Source organism: Epinephelus moara, chromosome 2, assembly GCF_006386435.1.
Source record: "Epinephelus moara isolate mb chromosome 2, YSFRI_EMoa_1.0, whole genome shotgun sequence".
NCBI lineage: Eukaryota > Metazoa > Chordata > Actinopteri > Perciformes > Serranidae > Epinephelus > Epinephelus moara.
The window spans coordinates 7,639,011-7,645,046 of record NC_065507.1 but is presented as its reverse complement, the minus strand read 5'-3'; the positions used below and the strand labels follow the sequence as shown (position 1 = coordinate 7,645,046).

The window sequence follows — 6,036 nt, the reverse complement described above, 5'->3', positions numbered from 1 at the left end:
CTCTGGGGTCATTGTGTTCTGTCAATCGATGTTAGTGTTGAATCAAGGTAGGCTCCTCGAGGCCTTCTCTTTCCTTTGGGGGCCACAGTAGGAGGAAAAGGGAGTGTCAGACATCCAGAGAGGGGAGATTGGGAATCAGTTTCTGGGAGCGTTCCACTAATCCATACAAGAGGTTGAGTGGGTATGAGGCAGAGATGAGAGGGAGCAGGGCAGAGAGGACAGAAAAAAGATTAGAACTAACAATAATACTGAGTCCCACCCCTCACACCAGCCCCAAACTGCAGCACCAGAGATGGGCAGATTATTTTGGATTGCTGAATGTTCCTGTGTGTTCCTGCCACGGGCAGGCCAGAAGGTCAGCATCACGGGGGTTGTGAGGAGTGCACTGGATGAAGGGTTAGGGATGTAATTAGCTTATGGTGTGTTGAGATGCTCGTTATCTTGGGAAATAAGGCACAAATCCCAATGACACAATACACCTATTAGAATTAAATGTGATTTACCTATAATAAATGGTCCAACCCAACATGAAATACTCGCTGCTGTCAACAGGTATCTCGAGCCATGTTAGCAGCATGGCTCTAAGAATGTCAATGTCAGTCCACCACTTTGGTCCAGATTGAAATACCTCCACAGCTATTGAACATATTGCCATGAAATATACAGGTTATCATGGTCCACAGAGGATGAATACAATGACTCTGGTGATCACCAAATGTCTGGTAAAGAGGATTGTTGAATGGGTTGCCATGACATTTGGGAGCCTATGTTACTCACAGGAGGAATAGCAATACCTTTGGTGAACTGTTAACTTTTTCTCTGCTACCATCATTCTGTTAAAATGTGTCCAATACTATGATTTATAGCCAAATACCAACAAAATTAATGACACTCCCTTCTGTCTAAGTTGTACTTTGTTCATTTATTTTCCGTAATCGCTTATTCTGTTAGGGGTCGCTGGAGGGCTGGAGCCTATCCCAGGTGACATTAGGCGGGAGCAGGGGTACACCCTGGACAGGTCGCCAGACTATCATAGGGCTGACATAAAGACTATGGCCTATTCACCAGTAAACTTAACCTGCATGTCTTTGGACTGTGGGAGGAAGCCAGAGTACCTGGAGAAAACCCACAATGACATAGGGAGAACATGCAAACTCCACACACCCAGGGTTCAACCCCTCCACCTTTGGTTCGAACCAGGACCCCTCTTGATGTGAGGCGACAATGCTAGCCACTACAACACTGTGCCGCCAGTTGTACTTTGTGTTTCGTGTCAATATGCAAATGTGCTAAACAAAAATGGTAAACATAATAAACATTTTACTCTCAACATGATACAATAATATCGTCACAGAGAGCATGTTGTCTGTTGATGTTAACATTTAGCTTCAAGCACCGCTGTCCTGAAATACCAAGCCCCTAGGAATGCCACCAGGCTTTGAAGCCAACTTTCTATAGTGGCCAAACATGAAATTACAACTTCCGGTAAGTAATGTGATGCCGTGGGCCAAACAAGACTTTTTCCTATGAAATTACATTTTGAAAGAGACAATTGTAAATCAGTAGATACCTTTCTTTTAGCATCACAACCCCCACAAAAAGATTTGTTTTACTATCGGGATTTGAATCATTTAGTCTGATAACATTTCAAAAGTTGAAATCATTTTTACCGCCATTCAAGTTATCACTGGGGTCAACCAGAAGTTAGCCATTTGACTACCATAAGTCTCTAGTGTGCTTGCTGTATAGGCCCCCCTAGTGTGGAAAATCCGGGTCATTACATACCGCAGGAATCTTTTTTGGATTCATGTGCCACTGCAACTTTCATAGGTATGCAAGTTCTCCCCCTCCAATGCTGTATCCAGTTCTCTTTGTATATCCATGTGAAATACATTACAGAGCCACTAACGTACCTGTAGACTCTTCTGTAGCTTTTGTTTCTGATGATGTAAAATCAGGGCATGAATATCCTACACCAAACAGTTTCTTTTTAAGTTTTATAAAAACTTTGGGAAAAAACATCATTCACTTCTGGGTTGATGTTGAATCTGCAAGTATAATCTGCACTCAGTGGGGGTCCATGTCACTGGTCCGACAGCCCATTGGTCCGACATCCCATTAGTCCGACGGTCCACGGTGCTGAACGGCTCCCGGCGGGCGGGTGCGCCGCGACCGGCTCTGGGTCAGCTGGGAAAGGCTTGAGGCGAAGCAGGCTCACGGCTTATGTGTTTGTCACTTTCTTTTTCATTTTAACCCACACCATGATCTTTTCCAAACCCTAACCAAGTTGTTTTTGTGCCTAAACCTAACCAGACCTTAACCACAGGGCATCATGATGATTTCGGAACAACAGGACTTTGGAACAATGGGTTTAATATGGTCGGAATAATGGGATGTCGGACCAATGGGCGGTTCCCCTCAGTGGCGTCCTTCACACTGCGCACTGTGAAATGCTTAATGGGACTATAGAGCTAAACACTGCACTTAATACTGATCACTGTTACAGTATGCCACGACCAGTACTACTCGTCTTGGCTGGTTGTTGCACCTATCGACTTAGACTGCCAAGTAACAGTGAGTCTCTGCCCTCTGACTGGGATTTAGCCTGAGAACACAGAGCTGGGCTCAGCCTCGTGGTGACACAGCACAACACTGGCCACGAAGCCCAAAAGCTCATTACAAAGTGCAGTGGACTATGGTCACTGACAAGCTGGGGTTTTAATGAGTGTTCATTTAACATGTCATACATGTGGAAAATGCTACAGTGGTACGCCGACGACTGATTGTTATATCTTTTAGTGTTAGATGGATGGATGGGTGGATGGATGGGTGGGTGGGTGGATGGATGGATGGATGGATAGATAGATAGATAGATAGATAGATAGATAGACCCCCTCCTGTGCTCTGCTGCCAGCGTGCTCCTGTAATCCCCCAGCAGCAGCATATGGACTCTGAAGCGCAGAGACACAGACACAGATACACTCAGGACTTAGAAATATGATTCATTTCTTTCCTCTCTCTAATCCCCAACAAACAAGCTGGTGGCCAGCCTGCTCCGGAGGCACACTGTAATCATGCCACAGGCTGCTGCCAGAGCTGACCGGCCCAGCCTCCCCTTCATCCCTTCCTCCCTCTTCCTCCCTCCTGCCTGCCTGCAGTCCATTTTCCTCTTAATCGATTCCTAATCCCAACGCCGCCGAGCATACACGCGCTGAGCACACGCCCAAGCACACATACACACGCACACATATGTACAGACACGATCAAACACATATTAACACACACACACACGCATACACATACAAACAGTCATTATCACTGGTTAACGTTTATCAGCTACAGACAAAAGACACATTTACACAGACGATGGCCCACACACACACACACACACACACACACACACACAGTTAAAAAGATTTAATTTTTTTTGTGGTTGTTTTTTTTGTTTGGGTTGGAATAAAATGAAAAAGAAATCCATGATGCAACAGTTTAACTGAGTTCATTTCAGAGTAGAATTAAGAACATTTTATGCTGCTGTCCAGGTAAAAATAGTGTCTAGAAACAGTATTTGTTGCCTGGTTTTGTTTGCTGTAATCACAGGTGTAGATTTCAGGGGACATGTCCCACTCAATACTGAGAACATGTGCATTTGTCCTCCACCAATAAAAACATTAAGTGGTAGAGGACTTTTATTTTGACAAAATTACAGACATTTACACCAGAAATTGATGCAGTAAATACCCAATTTGGTGCATAAAAATTCACCAGAATGCAGGAAATTAAGTGTTGCTCAATATTTTCTGGCTAAGAATCTCAAACTCTCGTCTCATATGTGTCTCAACATGAAACCAAGCCTTGGCTGTAGATCATGTGTATAAGGGGTTTGTTTTGAATTTTCTTCACAGTTTTACAGCCTATTTTATATTTTCATAATGGATGTGTAGAGAGTGTTATATTCTGTCTGTTGTCACTAATTACAGTACCACCGAGTTGTATCCCTAAGGACTTTTTCCAGGTGTGCTTCATCACTTAAATATTATGACACAAAAGTACGGGGAGGTCTAGATCATCAGAGGAAAGTGTTGATGGTCAGTTTTATGTTCTTTATGAATCTAGAGTTTTAACCTTTTAAAAGTCCAGTGTGTAGGATTTAGGGGGATATATTGGCAGAAATGGAATATGATATTCAGAACTATGTTTTCATAAGTTTATAATCACCTGAAAATAAGAATTGTTGTGATTTTGTGACCCTAGAATAAGCTATTGATATTTACATGGAGTCCTCTCCCACAGAGTCTGCCATGTTGTTCTACAGTAGCCCAGAATGGACAAATCAAACAGTGGCTCTATTTAAGGCCATTGGCATTTAGCATTTTTACATTAGCCTCCATATTTCTCCTACATGCTTGGCACACGGAGGAAGTTTCAATTCCATAACCTCATTGCTAGATGCCACTAAAGTCTACACACTAGAACTTTAAAGGGACAGTTCCACCTCAAATCAAAAATACTTACTTTTTCTCTTGAACTGCTTTTAATGAGATTGTTTTGAGTTGCAGAATGTTGGTGACATCGGCTGTAGAAATATCTGCCTTCTCTTGAATATTGTGGTGCTCAAATTTGGTGCTTTCAATCTGTGCGTGAGGCTAGCAGCTCAAGGCTAGATTAGTAGCAACTAATATAACACACCCAAACATGCCCTCAACTTTGACTCCAGTTAAGCCAGTTTTCGAAGCAGCTGCATATGGTTTCATGTTATGGTTTATATCAACTTTACAGGTATCTATAACAAGGGAGATCATGATTTAAAGGGGCAATAAGCNACTCAGCTGCCCGATATATCCGCTGCTTCTTCCCACATTAACCTGAATAACAAACCAGGGCTTGGTGCTCCGGTTGGATCCATACGGAGAGCCGCTAGCTGGGAAGCTAGCGGACGCTAACTGGGTGTGTTAGTAGCTGAGTGAAGTGGAGCCTGACGAGGAAGCACCGGTTAGCCCCCGCTTTCACTGTAGGCAGATTCACTCACCACAGGGGCGAGGAAATAAAACCTAAACAGCCAACTTAGTTTAGCAGGTAGCAATGTCTTTCACTCACTCTCGGTCTCTGCTGTGTTTAGCTATTTCCCTGCTTTCCTGTTAGCATTAGCACTTACTCTACTGCCACACTAACGCTCTAACTGAGCCGGGAGCCTGGCTCACGCTTCTCCGCCAGGCTCAGTGAGTCGGAGCCGAGAAGCGTGGGGACGTTAGCGTTAGCCGGCTGCTATGCTAACGTTCCGGGAGCCTGCTTCTCAGCTCCGGCGAGGAGGGGGGGAGATCAACACAGAGAGAGGGTGTGTGAGGTCATGCTATACTCCAGATGAAATTACACCTCTAGTTCTTCACATAGCAATTTTTTAATTCCTTCAATCTAGAAATGATGAATTTTGCTTATTGCCCCTTTAACTCTAAACCTATAAAGGTCGACTCTGGTGGGACTCGAACCCACAACCTTTGAATCACTTCTCTTGTGTTTAACTAGAAGTCCAATGCGCTATCCATTGCGCCACAGAGCCACACACTTCATACTGATGTGACAGTCTTTTTTAAGCAGACTTGATGTTGAGACGTTAACCGTACTGTGGTGGTTTTACAACACATTCTCACTCTGACCTCATCACATATCAACATTTGGTCATGGACTGATATATGACGTGACGAGATGTAACGTGCAAGGTACCCTGGGTGTGTTAGTCTTTTATGTTCCAGGATGCTGTGTCAACTTCAGCCTGTTACAAAATACACTTTTGTTGCACACAGTCTGCATTGATGTTTTTTTTCCTTCAACAAAAAAACGTACATGATTTCGTTTAGCCAACACACATGGTTGGGTTTAGGCGACAAAAGCACAGTTTGGTTTAGGAAAAAATAACAGGGTTTGGCCTCAAATCTTGTGGGAGGTGAACACTGGCCTCCTGGGTGAAGGTCAGCGGTTGTTGGAACCACCCAACCACCCTCCTTGGACATATGTCGCCATAACATGGGGTCGTTGTCC

The 6,036-nt window shown here is 43.9% G+C and overlaps 1 non-coding gene across 1 annotated transcript; it reads right to left on the bottom strand.

Moving 5' to 3' along the window:
- Positions 1 to 5,465: 5,465 nt before the first annotated feature.
- trnar-ucu (transfer RNA arginine (anticodon UCU)) lies at positions 5,466 to 5,557 on the bottom strand. Its single transcript is given in 2 exon segments — positions 5,466 to 5,501; positions 5,521 to 5,557. It is a non-coding gene; the product is annotated as a tRNA-Arg (tRNA).
- Between the last annotated feature and the right edge of the window lie 479 nt (positions 5,558 to 6,036).